Source organism: Oncorhynchus nerka, unplaced genomic scaffold (genome assembly GCF_034236695.1).
Source record: "Oncorhynchus nerka isolate Pitt River unplaced genomic scaffold, Oner_Uvic_2.0 unplaced_scaffold_1904, whole genome shotgun sequence".
Classification (NCBI taxonomy): domain Eukaryota; kingdom Metazoa; phylum Chordata; class Actinopteri; order Salmoniformes; family Salmonidae; genus Oncorhynchus; species Oncorhynchus nerka.
Genome location: NW_027039420.1, coordinates 3514 through 29855, shown reverse-complemented (window position 1 = coordinate 29855; position 26342 = coordinate 3514). Strand labels below are relative to the sequence as shown.

Here is a 26342-nt window from a genome sequence, read left to right as displayed (position 1 = left end):
TATTAATACCTGGCCACTGTCTCTTAACTTTGTATCGTGGTGAAGGACCATATTAATACCTGGCCACTGTCTCTTAACTTTGTATCGTGGTGAGGGACCATATTAATACCTGGCCACTGTCTCTTAACTTTGTATCGTGGTGAAGGACCATATTAATACCTGGCCACTGTCTCTTAACTTTGTATCGTGGTGAGGGACCATATTAATACCTGGCCACTGTCTCTTAACTTTGTATCGTGATGAGGGACCATATTCATTTTGAGTGAGTATGTGTTTTCTGGCTTTTATGTCTCCCATGTTTTATCTCCAGGGATTTATGGAAGACATTTTTTATTTTATTTTTTTAAATCAAATCCATAAAGGTTCTCAATGTATATTGTCAAATTGGATGTTAATGTTAAGATAAGGGATGATTCTAACCTACAGTAGTAGTACAATGTTATACCTTATAATAAGTAGTGCTGTATGTACGTTTTTGAGTTTTCTGAATTTTATTCTCATATCCAGTCACACATAATTGCAGCTGTTCAACTAAATACACTTCTGTAATTCAGTTTACATATTCTATATTACTAAATGTGATACTCTAATTCAGTTTACATGTTCTATATTACTAAATGCAATATCTGTAATTCAGCTACATGTTCTATATTACTAAATGCGGTACTGTAATTCAGCTTACATATTCTATATTACTAAATGCATATTCAGCTATATATTACTAAATGCGGTACTGTAATTCAGCTTACATCAAATGCTACTGTAATTCATTATATTCTATATTACTAAATGCGGTACTGTAATTCAGCTACATGTTCTATATTACTAAATGCGGTACTGTAATTCAGCTTACATATTCTATATTACTAAATGCGGTACTGTAATTCAGCTTACATATTCTATATTACTAAATGCGGTACTGTAATTCAGCTACATGTTCTATATTACTAAATGCGGTACTGTAATTCAGCTACATATTCTATATTACTAAATGCAGTACTGTAATTCAGCTACATATCCACGGTCTATATGAAGTACGCTTTACATGTACAATATTAATCCAATCCAATATTTCTGTTCTGTGTTCATGTTTTTTCCTCCAATAATAAACCCAAGGTTGAAATTCAAACTGATCTTTGTGGCTCTGTTCCATGATTCACAGAGAACTGTACGGGTTATCACACACCCAGAGTAATCTGAAGTAGCGGAGAGTAGATAACTTGTGTTTATTTTAATTTTTAAATGTTTAACCAAGTGTCTTTTTTTAAATGATATGATTGGATGTAGTTGTGTAAATAAAGCTAATTTGTGGTATAGAATTGGGAGAGAAAGTCTTAATAAAAACATAGTTGGTAGAGACCTTCCTCCATGTTAAATTTGTTCTATAGTACTGTTGTGGGAAAAGTTGATATAAAAGATCAGGCAGACACTAATTGACTTGTATAATAGTTCCATCTTTAATACACATGAGCAGCTGCAAGGTCGGTCCCGCTCTGGTCGCAGTCAGGGAAGGAGCTCCAAGAGTAAATGGCTATATGTCCCTTATATAATGGGAGGTGATCAAACAATCCAATTGTTTACACCACAGTTATTTTATACAAAGCAACGGCCCCAACACAGAACAGAGCATTAAGCCTTGAGAAGATCCAACCTCTGCCACCACAGTAACTGTATGATCACTAACCTCTGCCACCACAGTAACTGTACGATCACTAACCTCTGCCACCACAGTAACTGTACGATCACTAACCTCTGCCACCACAGTAACTGTACGATCACTAACCTCTGCCACCACAGTAACTGTACTGATCACTAACCTCTGCCACCACAGTAACTGTACGATCACTAACCTCTGCCACCACAGTAACTGTACGATCACTAACCTCTGCCACCACAGTAACTGTACGATCACTAACCACTGCCACCACAGTAACTGTACGATCACTAACCTCTGCCACCACAGTAACTGTACGATCACTAACCACTGCCACCACAGTAACTGTACGATCACTAACCTCTGCCACCACAGTAACTGTACGATCACTAACCTAACCTTATCATTCACTATTAACCTGTTTCTTTTTGTCTGGGGAAACCGAAAAAAAAACAGTTTTATTCTGGTCTGATCTTACAGAAGAGAAATCCATTTGCTTCTCCATCTATTAGCTTCTCCGTCTATTAGCTTCTCCATTAGCTTCTCCATCTATTAGCTTCTCCATTAGCTTCTCCGTTAGCTTCTCCATCTATTAGCATCTCTATTAGCTTCTCCATTAGCTTCTCCATTAGCTTCTCCATTAGCTTCTCTATTAGCTTCTCCATCTATTAGCTTCTCCATCTATTAGCTTCTCCATTAGCTTCTCCATTAGCTTCTCCATCTATTAGCTTCTCTATTAGTTTCTCCATTAGCTTCTCCATTAGCTTCTCCATCTATTAGCATCTCTATTAGCTTCTCCATTAGCTTCTCCATCTATTAGCTTCTCTATTAGCTTCTCCATCTATTAGCTTCCCTATTAGCTTCTCCATCTATTAGCTTCTTCATTAGCTTCTCCATTAGCTTCTGCTTCCATAAATAGGTCCAGACAGAGTGGGCACGATGGGTGAAGGGGGGGGGGGTATATTACTGCCAAAATGTTGTAACCGCAGCAACCGATCTCCATAGAGCTCCCCTTAGTGTACAGATGTAATCTAACAACCACCTTTTACAGAGCAATAGCTCAGCCACATAGTCTAGGATCGTTTTCTTTCAATGGGGCAGATTGTAGCAAGACGTTTAGCAACGGACAACAGAAAATTCTATATTCCTATTGGACAATTTCAGGTTATACCTCCCTGTTTCAAAACGTTTTCTCTCAACTGAACACGACCCTGAACTCGGTGAAGGCAACTCACATTCACAGCACAGTAAGTGTCGTGTCGTTGACTGGCATGATAGTCTTGTACTCAAATAATAAAAAATAAAATAAAGTATTAAAAAATAAAATAAAAAAAAATAAAAAAAAGGACAATGCAAATCTTTACAGTGTATAAGACATGTTTCTCGGTTAACACTATACTATGGTAGAAAATACCGCACAGCAATGTAAACCACACAGTGATATCACCACCACACAGACAGGCCACTCAGATTATAAGAATATAAGGATATTTGTATTCATTAAGATCCCCATTAACAGCTACTCTTCCTGGGGTCCAAACCAGGTTAAAACAGCGACATCACAACATCATCAAATAACACAATATTTTATTACACTATTACTCTACTATGTAGTATTATATGTAGTATACTATATAGTACCTGTACATTAGAGTACTCTGTTTGGTAGGCAGTATTAAGATGGCAGGGGGGGGGGGGGGGTAGGTTTCACACCAGACATCAAGTTTGACATGCAGACCTGTGCACTGTGATTGACTTTTTAAAAAGGTGATTTACGCTTGAGCTAACATCCACGATGTTTGCAGCGATCATTATCAACACAAACGTCTAGGAAATGTCCTCTCTGTTCGCAGGTCGTTAATCTGCGATGGATTAAATCCCGTCCAGAGTCAGGAAGGGATTTATTTATGGAGATACGCATCCAGCCACAGATCCCCTGACTTCTTCAGTGACCTGGAGAAGAACAGAGGTGGATAAAGAACCAGGTAAATCACATAGGAGACTGAGAGCAGCAGGTATCACCTTAGGATGTACAATCTATTCCCAGAGGAATAGCACTATACAAGTATTCATTAAAACACTTTACCTGACAACATCAGTGATGCCTTTCTGCAAAGTCTTGACCTGGTAGGGAACTCCATGTTTCTCACACAAAGCACGAACCAGAGGAGCCACCAGGTGGTAGTTATGACGGGGCATGGTAGGAAACAGACTGGGAGACAGAGGGGGAGACAGAGAAAGAGAGGCAGAGAGAGAGAGTGGGGGAGGAGGAAGGAGAGAGAGGGAGGGAGAGAGCAGACACAGAGTTTTTCAGAGAAACCTCCGTTTCTGAGTAGGGTTGTATCGATATTGTATCTAAACACTATTACGAGGTAGAGTATTTAGTACAAACAACAAGTTATATTTAAGATCAAATGAAGCTGAATACTAAAACTACACTGCTCAAAAAAATAAAGGGAACACTAAAATAACACATCCTAGATCTGAATGAATGAAATATTCTTATTAAATACTTTTTTCTTTACATAGTTGAATGTGCTGACAACAAAATCACACAAAAATGATCAATTGAAACCAAATGTATCAACCCATGGAGGTCTGGATTTGGAGTCACACTCAAAATTAAAGTGGAAAACCACACTACAGGCTGATCCAACTTTGATGTAATGTCCTTAAAACAAGTCAAAATGAGGCTCAGTAGTGTGTGTGGCCTCCACGTGCCTGTATGACCTCCCTACAACGCCTGGGCATGCTCCTGATGAAGTGGCGGATGGTCCTGGACTAAAGCATCCGCCAACTCCTGGACAGTCTGTGGTGCAACGTGGCTTTGGTGGAGGGAGCGAGACATGATGTCCCAGATGTGCTCAATTGGATTCAGGTCTGGGGAACGGGCGGGCCAGTCCATAGCATAAATGCCTTCCTCTTGCAGGAACTGCTGACACACTCCAGCCACATGAGGTCTAGCATTGTCTTGCATTAGGAGGAACCCAGGGCCAACCGCACCAGCATATGGTCTCACAAGGGGTCTGAGGATCTCATGTCGGGTACCTAATGGCACTCAGGCTACCTCTGGCGAGCACGTGGAGGGCTGTGCGGCCCCCCAAAGAAATGCCAACCCACACCATGACTGACCCAATGCCAAACCGGTCATGCTGGAGGAGGTTGCAGGCAGCAGAACGTTCTCCACGGCGTCTCCAGACTCTGTCACGTCTGTCACGTGCTCAGTGTGAACCTGCTTTCATCTGTGAAGAGCACAGGGCGCCAGTGGCGAATTTGCCAATCTTGGTGTTCTCTGGCAAATGCCAAACATCCTGCACGGTGTTGGGCTGTAAGCACAACCCCCACCTGTGGACGTCGGGCCCTCATACCACCCTCATGGAGTCTGTTTCTGACCGTTTGAGCAGACACATGCACATTTGTGGCATGCTGGAGGTCATTTTGCAGGGCTCTGGCAGTGCTCCTCCTGCTCCTCCGCACAAAGGCAGAGGTAGCGGTCCTGCTGCTGGGTTGTTGCCCTCCTACGGCCTCCTCCACGTCTCCTGATGTACTGGCCTGTCTCTTGGTAGCGCCTCCATGCTCTGGACACTACGCTGACAGACACAGCAAACCTTCTTGCCACAGCTCGCATTGATGTCCCATCCTGGATGAACTGCACTACCTGAGCCACTTGTGTGGGTTGTAGACTCCGTCTCATGCAACCACTAGAGTGAAAGCACCGCCAGCATTCAAAAGTGACCAAAACATCAGTCAGGAAGCATAGGAACTGAGAAGTGGTCTGTGGTCACCACCTGCAGAACCACTCCTTTATTGGGGGTGTCTTGCTAATTGCCTATAATTTCCACCTGTTGTCTATTCCATTTGCACAACAGCATGTGAAATTTATTGTCAATCAGTGTTGCTTCCTAAGTGGACAGTTTGATTTCACAGAAGTGTGATTGACTTGGAGTTACATTGTGTTGTTTAAGTGTTCCCTTTATTCTTTTGAGCAGTGTATAAGCTTAAACTATAACTTAAACTAAAACTATAACTTGAGTATGTCAGTGACCTGATAAATGACCATATAAACACAGTATATACTGTTTGACAGACAACAGAAAGGTGAGATATTTGTTTCACTTACTGGTGTTCAATCTGAAAGTTGAGGTGTCCACTGAACCAGTCGTTGAAGGTTGACTGTTCAATGTTGCAAGTAGCACTCAACTAAGACCAGAGAAAGAGACACGTTACAGCTCCCTCTGCTGGAGAACTACAGAAGGCACAGCCCCAGAAAACACTCCTGGGCCTGTACTCAGGACTGATGTTCCCAGATCAGTTTAGCCTTTTAAGATTATAATGAATTTGAATGTATGGACAGGGGGGACCTGATTCTAGATCACTAGTAATGATGACATGTTACCTGCATGGTGAGCCAGTCCTGGTGTCTAGTAATGATGACATGTTACCTGCATGGTGAGCCAGTCCTGGTGTCTAGTAATGATGACATGTTACCTGCATGGTGAGCCAGTCCTGGTGTCTAGTAATGATGACATGTTACCTGCATGGTGAGCCAGTCCTGGTGTCTAGTAATGATGACATGTTACCTGCATGGTGAGCCAGTCCTGGTGTCTAGTAATGATGACATGTTACCTGCATGGTGAGCCAGTCCTGGTGTCTAGTAATGACATGTTACCTGCATGGTGAGCCAGTCCTGGTGTCTAGTAATGATGACATGTTACCTGCATGGTGAGCCAGTCCTGGTGTCTAGTAATGATGACATGTTACCTGCATGGTGAGCCAGTCCTGGTGTCTAGTAATGACATGTTACCTGCATGGTGAGCCAGTCCTGTTGTCGCTCGTGATCCATCTCCATAGGAAGGTGATTCATCTGGGTCACCCATACAAACCAGTGGCTTTCAAAAACCTATATATACAGTACAATATTCACAATATAATTATTCAGCCACAATATTATATTACATTATTACATCACGCACATCATTGTGTTGTTTTATAATACTTTAAGAACCCTGTTCCTTGAGAGAGACCCTCCTGTAGGTTTAACTCCAACCCTGTTCCTGCAGAGATACCCTCCTGTAGGTTTAACTCCAACCCTGTTCCTGGAGAGATACCCTCCGGTAGGTTTTAACTCCAACCCTTAATTATTAGAATCAGGTGTGCTAGTTTAGGGTTGGAGTGAAAACAGGACAGTATCTCTTCAGGAACAGGGTTGGAGTGAAAACCTACAGGAGGGTATCTCTCCAGGAACAGGGTTGGAGTGAAAACCTACAGGAGGGTATCTCTGAAGGAACAGGGTTGGAGTTAAACCTACAGGAGGGTAGCTCTCCAGGAACAGGGTTGGAGTTAAAACCTATAGGAGGGTAGCTCTCCAGGAACAGGGTTGGAGTTAAACCTACAGGAGGGTAGCTCTCCAGGAACAGGGTTAGAGTTAAACCTACAGGAGGGTAGCTCTCCAGGAACAGGGTTGGAGTTAAACCTACAGGAGGGTAGCTCTCCAGGAACAGGGTTGGAGTTAAACCTACAGGAGGGTAGCTCTCCAGGAACAGGATTGGAGTTAAAACCTACAGGAGGGTAGCTCTCCAGGAACAGGGTTGGAGTTAAACCTACAGGAGGGTAGCTCTCAAGGAACAAAAGTATTCATCCCCCTTGGCATTTTTCCTATTTTGTTGCATTACAACCTGTCATTTAAATAGATTTTTATTTGCATTTCATGTAATGGACATATACGAAATGGTCCAAATTGGTGAAGTGAAATTTAAAGAATTACTTGTTTCAAAGAATTCAAAAACATACAAAACAGTAAAGTGGTACGTGCATATGTATGTATACAGTATGTTTTCCCCCCTTAGGGGCTATGAAGCCCCACAATAAGATCTGGTGCAGCCAATTACCTTCAGAAGTCACATAATTAGTTGAATAAAGTCCACCTGTGTACAATCTAAGTGTCACATGATCTCAGTATATATACACCTGTTCTGAAAGGCCCCAGAGTCTGCAACACCACCAAGCAAGGGGCACCATGAAGACCAAGGAGCTCTCCATACAGGTCAGGGACAAAGTTGTGGAGAAGTACAGATCAGGGTTGGGTTATAAAAACATATCAGAAACTTTAAACACCCCACGGAGCACCATTAAATACATTATTAAAACATGGAAAGAATATGGCACCACAACAAACCTGCCAAGAGAGGGCTGTCCACCAAAACTCACGGACCAGGCATGGAGGGCATTAATCAGAGAGGCAACAAAGAGACCAAAGATAACCCTGAAGGAGTTGCAAAGCTCCACAGAGGAGATTGGAGTATCTGTCCATAGGACCACTTTAAGCCGTACACTCCACATAGCTGGGCTTTACTGAAGAGTGCCCAGAAAAAAGCCATTGCTTAAATAAAACAATAAGCAAACACATTTGGTGTTTGCCAAAAGGCATGTGGGAGACTCCCCAAACATATGCAAGTACTCTGGTCAGATAAGACTAAAATTTAGCCTTTTGGCCATCAAGGAAAATGCTATGTCTGGCACAAACCCAACACCTCTCATCACCATGAGAACACCATCCCACACAGTGAAGCATGGTGGTGGCAGCATCAAGCTGTGGGGATGTTTTTCATCGGCAGGGACTGGGAAACTGGTCCAAATTGAAGGAATGATGGATAGCACTAAATACAGGGAAAGTCTTGAGGGAAATCTGTTTCAGTCTTCCAGAGATTTTAGACGGGGACGGAGGTTCACCTTCCAGCAGGACAATGACCCTAAGCATACTGCTAAAGCAACACTCGAGTGGTTTAAGGGGAAACATTTACATGTCTTGGAATGGCCTAGTCAAAGTCCAGACCTCAATCCAATTGAGAATATGTGGTATGACTGAAAGATTGCTGTACAACAGCGGAACCCAACCAACTTGAAGGAGCTGGAGCAGTTTTGCCTTGAAAAATGAGCAAAAATCACAGTGAGTAGATGTGCCAAGATTATAGAAACATACCCCAAGAGACTTGCAGCTGTAATTGCTGCAAAAGGCGGCTCTACAAAGCATTGGCTTTGGGGGGGTGAATACTTATGCACAATCAAGTTTTCTGTTTTTTTTGTCTTATTTCTTGTTTGTTTCGCAATATAAAATATTTTGCATCTTCAAAGTGGTGTTGTGTAAATCAAATGATACAAACCCCCCAAAATTATATTTTAATTCCAGGTTGTAAGGCAACAAAATATGAAAAATGCCAAGGGGGTGAATACTTTCGCAAGCCACTGTACATGAGGGTTGCTCTCTAGGAACAGGGTTGGAGAGCCCCGCTGTAGATAATTTGAATACAATTTAATGAATCAGCGAATGAGTGAGTGAGTTACCGAAACAGTGAATGAATTCATTAATTCATCTTTGAGCTCCCTCTCAGTTCATACTTTACCTGACGAAGCTGATCAATGCTACTGAGCCAAAGAAACCAAAGAAGGGATAGTAACAGCAGAAGATGCGAAGGTAGAAACTCATCGACCACGCCAGATCCTTCACAGGAGACAAAGATTGGTATTACGGACAGACATGACCACATCTGGGGTTCCTAGCAAAGCAACAATTATCACTGTTGATTAGGAAGTTCTGATGGTACAGTCAGTGTTAGTGGTGCACCTCAGCCACGCTCAAGGTCCTAAACATCATATCATTACTCTCTCATGGAAGCCCTTATGTTCCAGATGGGAATGAAGAGGATTAAGTCTACATTTAGTTAGTATGAAATCTCACCACCCAGTCCTGTCGTAAAAACATGGTCCGCAATATCTGGATGTGGAAATACACTGGAATAAGTAGTGGAGGTCCAACTGGAACACAGAGGGATAATATTGGTATTACATACAGTGGTCTGTCTTTTACCTGTTCAATTGAAGTTGATGTGATTCTATACAGAAATCCATTAAACGTGTTCAGCAACTTACTGAGGAAGAAGTACTGGTGTTGGTGATGGTAGGGCATGTACTTCAACTTCTTTATACCATACTGCAATAGACAGAGACAAGGAGACAGATGGATCTAACTTTCAGAGTAGTTTTTTCGGGGGTATCTGTACTTTACTTTACTATTTATATTTTGGACTACTTTTACTTTTACTTCACTACATTCCTGATGAAATTAATATACTTCTTACTCCGTACATTTTCCATGACACCCAAAAATACTAGTTACATTTTGAATGCGTAGCAGGAGAGGAAAATGGTCCAATTCACACACTTGTCATGAGAACACATGGTCATCCCTACTGTCTCTGATCTAGCTGACTCACTGTAAATGATGTGTGTGTGTGCCCCTGGCTATCCATACATTTTCAAAACAAGAAAATGGTGCCATCTGGTTTACTTTATATAGGGAATTTGAAATTATTTTTTAATTTTACTTTTCATACTTAAGTATATTTTTACCCAAATACTTGTAGACTTTTACTGAAGTAGTATTTTACTGGGTTCACTTTTACTTAAGTAACTTTCTATACTTTTATTCACGTAGTACAATTGGGTACTTTTTCCACCACTGGTTATTTAGATTATTATTCAAATATGACAGGAAGTCAGATGGGTCATAAAGCACTAAGGTTGTGAGTCCTGTTGGGGCAGGAATCACAAATATATTATAGTGATAACTACCTCTACAGGCTGTTTGTCTCCCAGGACGAAGACATGCAGTGAGTTGACATCAGGATCTTTACTAAACACGTTGGGCTTAGCGTGGTGCTGGAAGTGACGATGGTTCCACCAGTTAGCAGAGGCACCCTGAAAACACACAGCTACTGTTACTTATTAATGGTACACACAATTACACTTACTGTAACTTACACCTGTTGGACACTACACGAAATACGGTTAATGTATAGCAGTGAACTTTGAAACGTAACAATGCTCTTTTTTTATTTTTTATGTTTTATTTATTTTTAATTTCACCTTTATTTAACGAGGTAGGCTAGTTATCCACAAGTTCTCACTTACAACTGCGACCTGGCCAAGATAAAGAAAAGCAGTGTGACAGAAACAACAACACAGAGTTACACATGGAATAAACAAACGTACAGTCAATAACACAATAGAAACAAAATGAAAGTCTATATACACTGTGTGCAAATGGCATGAGGAGGTATGGCAATAAATAGGCCAAAGTAGCAAAGTAATTACAATTTAGCAGATTAACACTGTAGTGATAGATGAGCAGATGATGATGAGCAGATGTTGGTGTGTGAGTAGTGCTATTGATGTGCAAAAGAGCAGCAAAGTAAATACAAACAATATGGGGATGAGGTAGATTGTGTGGGCTATTTACAGATGGACTATGTACAGCTGCAGTGATCGGTAAGCTGCTCAGATAGCTGATGTTTAAAGTTAGTGAGGGAAATGTAAGTCTCCAGCTTCAGCGATTTTTGCAATTAGTTCCAGTCACTGGCAGCAGAGAACTGGAAGGAAAGGCGGCCAAATGAGGTGTTGGCTTTGGGGATGACCAGTGAGATATACCTGCTGGAGAGCGTGCTAAGGGTGGGTGTTGTTATCGTGACCAGTGCAAAGCTTTACCTAGCATGGACTTGTAGATGACCTGAGCCAGTGGGTCTGGCGACAATTATGTAGCGAGGGCCAGCCGACTAGAGCATACAGGTCGCAGTGGTGGGTGGTATAAGACGCTTTGGTAACAAAACGGATGGCACTGTGATAGACTGCATCCAATTTGCTGAGTAGAGTATTGGAAGCTATTTTGTAGATGACATCGGCGAAGTCGAGGATCAGTAGGATAGTTAGTTTTACAAACGAGGCTTTGTTGCGAAATAGAAAGCCGATTCTAGATTTGATTTTGGATTGGAGATGTTTGATATGAGTCTGGAAGGAGAGTTTACAGTCTAGCCAGACACCTAGGTATTTGTAGTTGTCCACGAATTCTAGGTTAGAACCGTCCAGAGTAGTGATGCTAGTCGGGCAGGCGGGTGCGGGCAGCGAACGGTTGAAAAGCATGCATTTGGTTTTGCTAGCGTTTAAGAGCAGTTGGAAGCCACGGAAGGAGTGCTGTATGGCATTGAAGCTCGTTTGGAGGTTATTTAACACAGTGTCCAAAGAAGGACCAGATGTATACAGAATGGTGTCGTCTGCGTAGAGGTGGATCAGGGAATCACCCGCAGCAAGAGCGACATCGTTGATATATAGAGAAAAGTGTCGGCCCGAGAATTGAACCCTGTGGCACCCCCATAGAGACTGCCAGAGGTCCGGACAACAGGCCCTCCGATTTTACACACAGAACTCTATCTGCGAAGTATTTGGTGAAACAGGCAAGGCAGTCATTTGAGAAACCAAGGCTATTGAGTCTGCCAATAAGAATATGGTGATTGACAGATTCGAAAGCCTTGGCAAGGTCAATGAAGACGGCTGCACAGTACTGTCTTTTATCGATGGCGGTTATGCTATCGTTTAGGACCTTGAGCGTGGCTGAGGTGCACCTGTGACCAGCTCGGAAATCGGATTGCATAGTGGAGAAGGTACGGTGGGATTCGAAATGGTCAGTGATCTGTTTATTAACTTGGCTTTCGAAGACTTTAGAAAGGCAGGGCAGGATGGATATAGGTCTGTAACAGTTTGGGTCTAGAGTGTCTCCCCCTTTCAAGAGGGGGATGACCGCAGCAGCTTTCCAATCTTTAGGGATCTCAGATGATACGAAAGAGATGAACAGATTGGTAATAGGGGTTGCAACAATGGCGGCGGATACATTTAGAAAGAGAGGGTCCAGATTGTCTAGCCCAGCTGATATGTACGGGTCCAGGTTTTGCAGCTCTTTTAGAACATCTACGATCTGGATTTGGGTGAAGGAGAAGCTGAAGGAGAAGCTCGGGCAAGTAGCTGCGAGGGGTGCGGAGCTGTTGGCCGGGGTTGGGGTAGCCAGGAGGAAAGCTGTAGAGAAATGCTTATTGAAATTTTCGATTATCATGGATTTATCGGTGGTGACCGTGTCGCCTAGCCTTGGTGCAACGGGCAGCTGGGAGGAGGTGCTCTTGTTCTCCATGGACTTTACAGTGTCCCAAAACATTTTGGAGTTAGAGCTACAGGTTGCAAATTTCTGTTTGAAAAAGCTAGCCTTACTAGCTTACTGACTGTGTGTATTGGTTCCTGACTTCCCTGAACAGTTGCATATCGCGGGGACTATTCAATGCTATTGCAGTCCGCCACAGAATGTTTTTGTGCTGGTCAAGGGCAGTCAAGTCTGGAGTGAACCAAGGGCTATATCTGTTCTTAGTTCTGTAGGAAAGTGAAAGGGACAGTTTCCTGAACAAAGACTTAACATAGTCCTGGAGTAAAATGTTCTTTCAAAGCTGATTATCCATTGAGCATGGTTTTCAGTCTAGAACTAGGTTTAAACTGTGTCCGGTTAACTTATCCAAAGAGTAGCAGAAGATCCGCCTAAAGAAACAGTATTGTCAAATGTCCAACCATTGTCCAGTAGCCTACCTTTAGGTGTCCAATTACAAACTTTTGCAGTACGTGATTCCAACTGGATTTCTTGCAGACTGACAGGTGGCCGAAGTCATGCTGCAGCCAGCTAGCCTGGGCCTGAGAGGGAGAAAGAAAGGCAGATTTTGAATGGTGTCTGACCTTAACATTAATCCTCACCTCATCCCCTAACCCTAACCCTAACCCTTAACCCTAACGGTAACCCTAACCTAATCCCCTAACCTTAACCCTAACCTAATCCCCTAACCTTAACCCTAACCTTAACCCTAACCTAATCCCCTAACCTTAACCCTAACCTAATCCTCTAACCTTAACCCTAACCTAATCCCCGAACCTTAACCCTAACCTTAACCCTAACCTAACCTAACACCCTAACCTTAACCCTAACCTTAACCTAATCCCCTAACCTAATCCCCTAACCTCATCCCCTAACCTTAACCCTAACCTTAACCTAATCCCCTAACCTTAACCTAATCCCCTAACCTTAACCCTAACCTTAACCCTAACCTAACCTAATCCCCTAACCTTAACCCTAACCTAATCCCCTAACCTAATCCCCTAACATTAACCCTAACCCTAACCTTAACCTAATCCCCTAACCTTAATGTCACGGATTCCCCCGGTACTGCTGCTCATAACCAGCTCCGGAGGTCTACGTCACTGGCCTTCTAGTCGTCACTGAACTGGATGATTACCAACAACCCCGGACTGTCTTGTCTCATGACCCACACCTGATTCCCATTCCCCCTGATTAGTATGTCCCGTGTATTGTTGTGTACTCTTTATTACGGGTCTTGTCCCGTGTATTGTTGTGTACTCGTTATCCCGGTCTCGTCCGTGTATTGTTGTGTACTCTTTATTACGGGTCTCGCACCGTGTATTGTTGTGTACTCTTTATCCCGGGTCTCACACCGTGTATTGTTGTGTACTCGTTATCCCGGGTCTCGCACCGTGTATTGTTGTGTACTCTTTATTACGGGTCTCGCACCGTGTATTGTTGTGTACTCGTTATCCCGGGTCTCGCACCGTGTATTGTTGTGTACTCGTTATCCCGGGTCTCGCACCGTGTATTGTTGTGTACTCGTTATCCCGGGTCTCGTCCCGTGTATTGTTGTGTACTCGTTATCCCGGGTCTCGTCCTGTGTATTGTTGTGTACTCTTTATTACGGGTCTCGTCCCGTGTATTGTTGTGTACTCTTTATTACGGGTCTCGTCCCGTGTATTGTTGTGTACTCTTTATTACGGGTCTCGTCCCGTGTATTGTTGTGTACTCGTTATCCCGGGTCTCGTCCCGTGTATTGTTGTGTACTCTTTATTACGGGTCTCGTCCCGTGTATTGTTGTGTACTCTTTATTACGGGTCTCGTCCCGTGTATTGTTGTGTACTCTTTATTACGGGTCTCGTCCCGTGTATTGTTGTGTACTCTTTATTACGGGTCTTGTCCCGTGTATTGTTGTGTACTCGTTATTCCGGGTCTCGTCCCGTGTATTGTTGTGTACTCGTTATCCCGGGTCTCGTCCCGTGTATTGTTGTGTACTCTTTATTACGGGTCTCGTCCCGTGTATTGTTGTGTACTCTTTATTACGGGTCTCGTCCCGTGTATTGTTGTGTACTCTTTATTACGGGTCTTGTCCCGTGTATTGCTGTGTACTCGTTATTCCGGGTCTCGTCCCGTGTATTGTTGTGTACTCGTTATTCCGGGTCTCGTCCCGTGTATTGTTGTGTACTCGTTATTCCGGGTCTCGTCCCATGTATTTATTAGAGGTTTAACCTCGCTCTTTTGTTCTGGTTACATCCCTGTGTTTTTGTATACGTGTTTGTTCTGGTTACATCCCTGTGTTTTTGTATATGTGTTTGTTCTGGGCTTTGTCCCTGTGCCTTTTCATGGCATGTTGTATATTCTGGGTGGAGTATTAAAACCCCTATTACGTATTCCTGCGCCTGTCTCCAATCCTTTATACAACATGACACTTAACCCTAACCTTTGAACCTCATGCCTAACCTTAATCCTAACCCTAACCTAATCCTCTAATTCTAACCTTAATCCTAAACCTAACCTTAATCCCAACCCTAACCTAATCCTCTAATTATAACCTTAATCCTAAACCTAACCATAACCTTAATCTTAACCCTAACCTTAGATCCTTTTGCCTGACCTTTGGATCTGCCTGTCAACTATCTTCTTGTAATCCCTAATAATACTGTAATGGTACCTGAGACGTGGCCAGCATGAGGGAACAGAGCAGTGTGAGGCTCCAGCTGCTCCCCCAGACCCAGAGCAGGCCCAAAGCCAGGGCCTCTAGTAGCAGGATGTGGCCCAGGTAGAGGCTGAAGAAGAGGGGACGGGCACGGAGCAGACCCTCACTCTCCACACGGTGGCGCAAGGCCCGGAAGTCCTGCACCAGTGCTGCCTGTATGGATTAGAGGTGATCAATAATCAATTAATCAATCAATTAATCAATCAATCAATTTAGACGTATGAAGTAAGGGGTCTCAATTACTCTGTCCTTGATTTGAGGAGGCGAGGTGATAGGATGCTTGGAATTACAGAAAGACTAACAGTGAGCAAAGTAGATGAACCTGGAGGAAGGTGTATGATGGCAGAGAGATGAGAATTGAGGGAGTGGAGGGGAGGAAGAGGATAAGATAAGACAGGAGAGGGATAAGGACAGGAGAGGGTGGAGAGGAGGAAGAGGACAGGAGAGGGATAAGGACAGGAGAGGGAGTGGAGAGGAGGAAGAGGACAGGAGAGGGAGAAGGACAGGAGAGGGAGTGGAGAGGAGGAAGAGGACAGGAGAGGGAGTGGAGAGGAGGAAGAGGACAGGAGAGGGAGAAGGACAGGAGAGGGAGTGGAGAGGAGGAAGAGGACAGGAGAGGGAGTGGAGAGGAGGAAGAGGACAGGAGAGGGATAAGGACAGGAGAGGGAGTGGAGAGGAGGAAGAGGACAGGAGAGGGAGAAGGACAGGAGAGGGAGTGAGGAAGAGGACAGGAGAGGGAGTGGAGAGGAGGGAGAGGAAGAGGACAGGAGAGGGAGTGGAGAGGAGGAAGAGGACAGGAGAGGGAGAAGGACAGGAGAGGGAGTAGACAGGAGAGGGAGAAGGACAGGAGAGGGAGTGGAGAGGAGGAAGAGGACAGGAGAGGGAGAAGGACAGGAGAGGGAGTGGAGAGGAGGAAGAGGACAGGAGAGGGAGAAGGACAGGAGAGGGAGTAGAGAGGAGGAAGAGGACAGGAGAGGGATAAGGACAGGAGAGGGAGTGGAGAGGAGGAAGAGGACAGGAGAGGGAGTGGAGAGGACAGGAGAGGGAGTGGAGAGGACAGGAGAGGAGAAGGACAGTGTAAATTGAGAAGAGAAACCTGTAGAGAAGAAGAGGAAGAAGAAGGGTAAGGAAATAGAAGTAACAGAAAGCTGAAGAGAACCAGGATAAGATGTAATACTCCTGATTAGGACAGGAGGGAATCTGGGCATATAGACAGGCTGGTATAATGTGATCTAGTTATAGGGGAATCTGGGCATATAAACAGGCTGGTACAATGTGATCTAGTTATAGGGGCATCTGGGCACATAGACAGGCTGGTATAATGTGATCTAGTTATAGGGGCATCTGGGCACATAGACAGGCTGGTATAATGTGATCTAGTTTTAGGGCATCTGGGCTCATAGACAGGCTGGTATAATGTGATCTAGTTTTAGGGGCATCTGGGCATATAGACAGGATGGTATAATGTGATCTAGTTATAGGGGCATCTGGGCACATAGACAGGCTGGTATAATGTGATCTAGTTATAGGGGCATCTGGGCACATAGACAGGCTGGTATAATGTGATCTAGTTAAAGGGGCATCTGGCCACATAGACAGGCTGGTATAATGTGCCCTAGTTATAGTAGATGACAGACTACTTTTCTAGGAGGTAAATCTTGTCTAAATATCTCCATCCACATCACACCTGCTCTTACCACACTCTGACACATTGTAGAAAGTATCATTCTGTACAGCATTCAGTCTGAGATGCATGTAATTCCCTATCAGCCAGAGAAAGACAGGCCTCACGTTGGTCCCCGGGTCCCTACCTAAACCTACAGTATGTTAGAGTGGGTGCTGTGTCAGAGGGAGAGATGCTGTTTCATTATGTAGCCTACAACGATGTATGTTATGGGTGTGATGCTGTAGAGGGAGAGAGATAAAGATTGGCCTCCTCACATTTTTCCCATGGTCCTGGCTGGGCTCTGTCGGTGCCAGCTCTCCAATCAGCAACAGCTTCAGAAACTTCCTGACAAAATTCGGATCAGGATGGAATGCGGAAAATGCTTCCTAGAAATTAGAGACATAGATTCATCTATGTTGTTTAAGAGAAATACATACACATGTCTTCTCAGTAAAAATAGTGAGTGTACAAAACATGAAGAAGTCTTTCCATGATATAGACTGACCAGGTGAATCCAGGTGATCTCTTATTGATGTCACCTGATGAAGGAGACAGGATAAAGAAGGATTTTTTTTTTGTTGCCTTGAGACAATTGAGACATGGATTGTGTGCCTTTCAGAGGACAAAAGATTGAAATGCTTTTGAACGGGGTATTGTATTGTTCCAGGCGCACCGGTTTGTCTTCAAGAACTGCAACACTGCTGGGTTTTTCACGCTCAACAGTTTCCCGTGTGTATCAAGAATGGTCCACCACTCAAAAGGACATCCAGCCAACTTGACACAACTGTGGGAAGAATGGAAGTCAAAATGGGCCAGCATCCCTGTGGAAGGCTTTCAACAAGCCTGCGACACCTTTTTAGAGTCTGTTCCCAGGACGAATTGAGGCTGTTCTGAGGGCAAAGGCGGGTGCAACTCAATATTAGGAAGGTGCTCCTAATGTTTTTTGCACTCAGTGTATGTCTCTTATGTAAAAAATAATGATGATTCATTCATGGTTAAGAGATTATCGTGATATTAAGTGTAGTGTGATATGTAATAGTCATAATGTACGATCCACTAACAACTAGTGTGATATGTAATAGAGTCACAATGTACGATCCACTAACAACTAGTGTAATATGTCATAGAGTCATAATGTACGATCCACTAACAACTACTGTAATATGTCATAGAGTCATAATGTACGATCCACTAACAACTACTGTAATATGTCATAGAGTCATAATGTACAATCCACTAACAACTAGCGGAATATGTCATAGAGTCATAATGTACGATCCACTAACAACTAGTGTAATATGTCATAGAGTCGTAATGTACGATCCACTAACAACTAGTGTAATATGTAATAGAGTCATAATGTACGATCCACTAACAACTAGTGTGATATGTAATAGAGTCATAATGTACGATCCACTAACAACTACTGTCATATGTAATAGAGTCATAATGTACGATCCACTAACAACTAGTGTAATATGTAATAGAGTCATAATGTACGGTCCACTAACAACTAGTGTAATATGTAATAGAGTCATAATGTACGGTCCACTAACAACTAGTGTAATATGTCATAGTCATAATGTACGATTCACTAACAACTAGTGGAATATGTCATAGAGTCATAATGTACGATCCACTAACAACTAGTGTAATATGTCAGAGTCATAATGTACGATCCACTAACAACTAGTGTAATATGTCATTATGATAATGTACGATCCACTAACAACTACTGTAATATGTCATAGAGTCATAATGTACGATCCACTAACAACTACTGTAATATGTCACAGAGTCATAATGTACGATCCACTAACAACTAGTGTAATATGTCATTATGATAATGTACGATCCACTAACAACTAGTGTAATATGTCATACCTACAACATTATAACATTTGCAACAGTCTTCCTGGAATAACTTGAGAACATTTCACCAACAACTTCCATAGTTAGGCTACTGACCGTGGCATCTTCTCCAGCAAAGTGACTGATGACCCTGATGCCCCCCGGGTGTCTCTTCGCCCACTGGGTAATATTATAGACCTTCCTGTCGATGACCAACCACTGGTCGCTCTGTGGCAGTGCCTCTGAACCTCTTCCCAGGTGTAGACTGCACTGCCACCCGCCCTCCACCGGGCCCAACCCCGTCACCCTTGGCCGGCTCGCTTGACTCCGTCTGCTGACCTCCGCCCCCATCCTCGGTTCTCTGCTCCACTCACACCGTCGCTGTGTCGGCTGCGCTCTGTCCAGTCTGTCCAACTGAAACACACTGAGGACCAGTCAAATGCAACGTACAGAGAGGAAGTCAGGGAATGGAATCAGAATCAGATCATGCTGTCTGAGTCAAGTCACACCTACGTGGTGAAATGGTGTGACTCTTCTACAGTTTGATGTTTATTGGGATGAGTCTTGTCCTGGAGGCAGATCTGAGAGATTTCCACTAGATGGACCAGAATTCAAAATTTGCTATATTGTAATTTTTTTTTAAAAAACAAACAGACTTGATTTGTGACCCGTTTCAGGAAGCTTGACGCACGTCACAGTCATTTGATGATCTTTTTTTTTTAATTATTCAAAAATCCATGCATACAGGTGAGTTTAGCTTCATTTTCAGATACCATATTTGGTCAAAAAGTCATTTTCATTGCAAGTTAAAGCATACTGTTAGCTAGCTAGCGAACGTTAGCCGGCTGGCTTGCTAGCTAACGTTACGTGTAGTAACATTCTTCGAATCAGAAACTCCTTTACCATGCTAGTTATAGCCTAATATTAGCTAACTAGCTAACATTGAACCTAGTTGGTTAGCTTTGGCTGCCTGCAGATTCATACTACAGCTATGACAATGTTTGTATTGGTGGTAGTTGGGATTATGCCGGTTCATTGTTTAGCTAGCTAGCTACATGTCTAAACATCAAGTTCACCTGGTGTGTCTGGGGGGGTGATTACGGCCATCTATTGTATTTCATGAACATGTCTAGACAATAGTGACTCATCCACTTAGCTAGATGTGTCTGGGGGGGGGACACACGAGGAGATTGCATGAGTCAGGTGGTAGACCTGAGCCAACTCTTCGTGCTTACCGTGGGGAGCGTGTAACTAGTCAGGCACCGTGTTATGCAGAGATTCACACGATGTCTCCAGGGCATCCAGCCAGGACGTATTGAGCCAGCTCAATGTTCTGGATTTCCAATGCATCCCCAGAGCCCAGTACGTCCTGTTCCTCCTCCCCGCACTCGCCCTGAGGTGTGTGTCCCCAGCCCGGTACCACCAGTGCCGGCACCACGCACCAGGCCTACAGTGCGGCCCCGCCAGTCCAGACAGTACCAAGCAGCGAGGGTCCCCAGCCCGGGGCCTACGGCGAGGATCCGCAGTCCAGAGCCTCCGACGATGATCCACTGGTCTATGCTACAAGAGCGGACTCAGGGTAAAGAAGGGGGGCGGCGCCCAGATCCCCACCCAGACCCTCCCATATAGCTTTAGGTTTGCGGCCGGGAGTCCGCACCTTTGGGGGGGGTACTGTCACGCCCTGACCTTAGTTATCTTTGTTGTCTTTATTATTTTGGTTAGGTCAGGGTGTGACGAGGGTGGTATGTGTGTTTTTGCCTTGTCTAGGGTTTTTTGTAATTCTATGAGGTTTTGGTATGTCTAGGTATATGTAGGTCTATGGTGGCCTGAATTGGTTCACCATCAGAGACAGCTGTTTATCGTTGTCTCTGATTGGGGATCCTATTTAGGTTGCCATTTTCCATTTTGGTTTTGTGGGTTATTGTCTACGTGTAGTTGCATGTCAGCACTTTCGTTCTATATAGCTTCACGTTCGTTTGTTATTTTGTTAGTTTGTTTAGTGTTCTTCATTGAAATAAAGAAGAATGTATTCATCTCCTCGTTATGAAGAACGTGACACATGGCCTCAGGTGTGAATCCTTAAAGAGATGGGGTGGGGCTAAGGCTTAAGAGGGTGTGAATGGTGCTGAATGGGTGTAGACAAAGAAGAGCTCTCCAGTAGGTGTACCAAAACATTCAAAGGCCATTCTCTCAAAAGTGGGGTTACAAGTTTATCAACTTTCAAAGCAGAATTACTTTCCCATTGTTCCTAAACTGTAGTGTATGATATACAATTTTCTATCTCTGAGTCTCTACTTTTATCCTATGTAAAAAACACAATTTAAAATGTTACTACATATGTATTTATTTAACCTTTATTTAACTAGGCAAGAACATATTTTTATCTACAATGATGTTCTACCAAAAGGCAAAAGGTCTCCTGCGGGGACGGGAGCTGGGATTAAACATAAATATACATCAAATAAATATAGGACAAAACACACATCACGACAAGAGAGACAACACAACACTACATAAAGAGAGACAACACTACATAAAGAGAGACAACACTACATAAAGAGAGACAACACAACACTACATAAAGAGAGACAACACAACACTACATAAAGAGAGACAACACAACACTACATAAAGAGAGACAACACTACACAACTACATAAAGAGAGACAACACAACACTACATAAAGAGAGACAACACAACACTACATAAAGAGAGACAACACAACACTACATAAAGAGAGACAACACAACACTACATAAAGAGAGACAACACAACACTACATAAAGAGAGACAACACAACACTACATAAAGAGACAACACAACACTACATAAAGAGAGACCTAAGACAACACTACATAAAGAGAGACAACACAACACTACATAAAGAGAGACAACACACTACATAAAGAGAGACAACACAACACTACATAAAGAGAGACAACACTACATAAAGAGAGACAACACAACACTACATAAAGAGAGACAACACAACACTACATAAAGAGAGACAACACAACACTACATAAAGAGAGACAACACAACACTACATAAAGAGAGACAACACAACACTACATAAAGAGAGACAAGACTACATAAAGAGAGACAACACAACATAAAGAGAGACAACACTACACACACTACATAAAGAGAGACAACAACACTACATAAAGAGAGACAACACTACATAAAGAGAGACAACACAACACTACATAAAGAGAGACACCACAACACTACATAAAGAGAGACAACACAACATAAAGAGAGACAACACATAAAGAGACACAAACACAACACTACATAAAGAGAGACAACACAACACTACATAAAGAGAGACAACACTACATAAAGAGAGACAACACTACATAAAGAGAGACACCACAACACTACATAAAGAGAGACAACACTACATAAAGAGAGACACACAACACTACATAAAGAGAGACAACACAACACTACATAAAGAGAGACAACACAACACATAAAGAGAGACACCACAACACTACATAAAGAGAGACAACACAACATAAAGAGAGACAACACAACACTACATAAAGAGAGACAACACTACATAAAGAGAGACAACACAACACTACATAAAGAGAGACAACACAACACTACATAAAGAGAGACAACACAACACTACATAAAGAGAGACAACACAACACTACATAAAGAGAGACAAACCCACATAAAGAGAGACAACACAACACTACACTAAAGAGAGACAACACAACACTACATAAAGAGAGACAACACAACACTACATAAAGAGAGACAACACAACACTACATAAAGAGAGACAACACAACACTACATAAAGAGAGACAACACAACACTACATAAAGAGAGACAACACAACACTACATAAAGAGAGACAACACAACACTACATAAAGAGAGACAACACAACACTACATAAAGAGAGACAACACAACACTACATAAAGAGAGACAACACAACACTACATAAAGAGAGACAAATACAACACTACATAAAGAGACAACACAACACAACATAAAGAGAGACAACACAACATAAAGAGAGACAACACACCAACATAAAGAGAGACAACACAACACTACATAAAGAGAGACAACACAACACTACATAAAGAGAAACCACAACACTACATAAAGAGAGACAACACAACACTACATAAAGAGAGACAACACAACACTACATAAAGAGAGACAACACAACACTACAAAGAGAGACAACACAACATAAAGAGAGACAACACTACATAAGAGAGACAACACTAACACATAAAGAGACAACACAACACTACATAAAGAGAGACAAAACAACACTACATAAAGAGAGACAACACAACACTACATAAAGAGAGACAACACAACACTACATAAAGAGAGACAACACAACACTACATAAAGAGAGACAACACAACACTACATAAAGAGAGAGACAACACAACACTACATAAAAAGAGACAACTACATAAAGACAACACAACAAAGAGAGACAACACAACACTACATAAAGAGAGACAACACAACACTACATAAAGAGAGACAACACAACACTACATAAAGAGAGACAACACAACACTACATAAAGAGAGACAACACAACAACACTACATAAAGAGAGAGACAAATACAACACTACATAAGAGAGACAACACAACACTACACAAAGAGAGACAACACAACACTACATAAAGAGAGACAACACAACACTACATAAAGAGAGACAACACTACACTACATAAAGAGAGACAACACAACATAAAGAGAGACCACAACACTACATAAGAGAGACAACACAACATAAAGAGAGACAACAACACTACATAAAGAGAGACAACACAACACTACATAAGAGAGACAACACAACACTACATAAAGAGAGACACCACAACACTACATAAAGAGAGACAACACAACACTACATAAAGAGAGACAACACAACATAAAGAGAGACAACACTACATAAAGAGAGACAACACAACACTACATAAAGAGACAACACAACACTACATAAAGAGAGACAACACAATAAAGAGAGACAACACAACACTAAAGAGAGACAACACTACACTAAAGAGAGAGACAACACAACACTACATAAAGAGAGACAACACAACACTACATAAAGAGAGACAACACAACACTACAACAAGAGAGACAACACAACACCACATAAAGAGAGACAACACTACATAAAGAGACAACACAACACTACACAAAGAGAGACAATACAACACTACATAAAGAGAGACAACACTACATAAAGAGAGACAACACAACACTATATAAAGAGAGACAACACTACACTACATAAAGAGAGACAACACAAAAGAGAGACACAACACTACATAAAGAGAGACAACACAACATAAAGAGAGACACCACAACACTACATAAAGAGAGACAACACAACAAGCACAACACTGATAAAGAGACAACACAACACTACATAAAGAGAGACAAACTACATAAAGAGAGACACCACAACACTACATAAAGAGAGACAACCTACACTACATAAAAGAGAGACACCACTACATAAAGAGAGACAACACAACACTACATAAAGAGAGACAACACAACACTACATAAAGAGAGACAACACAACACTACATAAAGAGAGACAACACAACACTACATAAAGAGAGACAACACAACACTACATAAAGAGAGACAACACTACATAAAGAGAGACAACACAACACTACATAAAGAGAGACAACACAACACTACATAAAGAGAGACAACACAACACTACATAAAGAGAGACAACACAACACTACATAAAGAGAGAAAACAACACTACATAAAGAGAGACAACACAACACTACATAAAGAGAGACAACACAACACTACATAAAGAGAGACAACACAACACTACATAAAGAGACAACACTACATAAAGAGAGACAACACTACATAAAGAGAGACAACTACATAAAGAGAGACAACATAAAGAGAGACAACACAACACTACATAAAGAGAGACAACACAACACTACATAAAGAGAGACAACACACTACATAAAGAGAGACAACACTACATAAAGAGAGACAACACAACACTACACAAAGAGAGACAACACAACACTACATAAAGAGAGACAACACAACACTACATAAAGAGAGACAACACTACATAAAGAGAGACAACACAACACTACATAAAGAGAGACAACACAACACTACATAAAGAGAGACAACACAACACTACATAAAGAGAGACAACACAACACTACATAAAGAGAGACACCACTACATAAAGAGAGACAACACTACACAAAGAGAGACAACACAACACTACATAAAGAGAGACAACACAACACTACATAAAGACCTAAGATATCAATCCAGATGGTGTGTCACATTTGGGGTTAGGCATTAACGTTATCAGTGTGGTTAAGGTTAGGTTTAAATCTGATTGACTGTATGACTTTGGCTGTGCCAGCTAGTGACCATTCTGCCTCCAGAACAAGATTCATGATGAAAACGCTAACCTGCGATTCTTCTGCCAGAGGGAAGGGAGATGTTTTCCAGACAGCGTTGTACAACAAAATGTGTTGTTCAATTCAGTTGCTGAAAATATCGAATGACGAATACCTGTAGAGGCGCAAGAATGTCAGCCAGTCTGGGTCCTGTAATTCTGTGGAGTTCCTTTTCTACCAACATCGAAACCATTAAAAATGTTGCTCAAAATATCTAATAACGAAAACCTGTAGCATTCTGTATGGAGTTTATTTTCTAATCTGTTGAGCATCGATGCGATTTACCACGATGTTTATTTGTAACACTTTATTAGAATAGAGACAAAGAGCATTGAAATGTTCTCATCAATAAATAATAAAGAATACGGAGATGCGCCATTGTGTGGGCATGGACTCTCTTCTGTTCCGCATATGTTTCCCGAGTTTTATATGACACACAGTGCAAACCTTTATGAGTGTTTCATTTTAATGTCTGTATAATGACACATGATAAAATCCAATAGTCATGTCAACCCTTACAGAAATCCCCAGGCTACATGACATTACATTAAATCAGGCTGTATTGTGATCAACAATATAACGCAATTATACAACGATGATGTGGATACAGAATGAATAGAATAGCTGCACTCACCAACATTTCCAGATGTGCAATCCTCTCTCTTTCCTCTTTTCCTCTCTTCTTCTTATTCATAAAAATACACTCCAGTTCTTTCTGATCATATATCCAATCAAATCATCAGTAGGCTACTAATATGGAGAATACAAAATATTCCAAATTCAACTGTAGAATTTACACATCGTATAAATGAAAACGTGGGGGCAAGTAATGAGTTGTGTCGTGTTAAAAAATTAAAAATAAACATTAACACACCCCGAATGTCAAAATCGCAATGTATGTATAAATGGCAATGATTATGAAAGCACATAACATAAATCGAGCTATTTGGGGCTTCTATTCGTCGTCATTAGTGTTTCCATG

At 42.1% G+C, this 26342-nt stretch overlaps 1 long non-coding RNA gene and 1 pseudogene across 1 annotated transcript; both read right to left on the bottom strand.

The window, feature by feature from the left end:
• Positions 1-1439: 1439 nt before the first annotated feature.
• Positions 1440-19244, bottom strand: LOC135567634 (acyl-CoA Delta-6 desaturase-like; annotated as a pseudogene).
• LOC115124845 (uncharacterized) lies at positions 19245-26025 on the bottom strand. The gene is made up of 3 exons (XR_003862862.2): positions 25995-26025; positions 25373-25475; positions 19245-19310 (listed from the first exon to the last, which is right to left on the bottom strand). It is a non-coding gene; the product is annotated as an uncharacterized LOC115124845 (long non-coding RNA).
• Between the last annotated feature and the right edge of the window lie 317 nt (positions 26026-26342).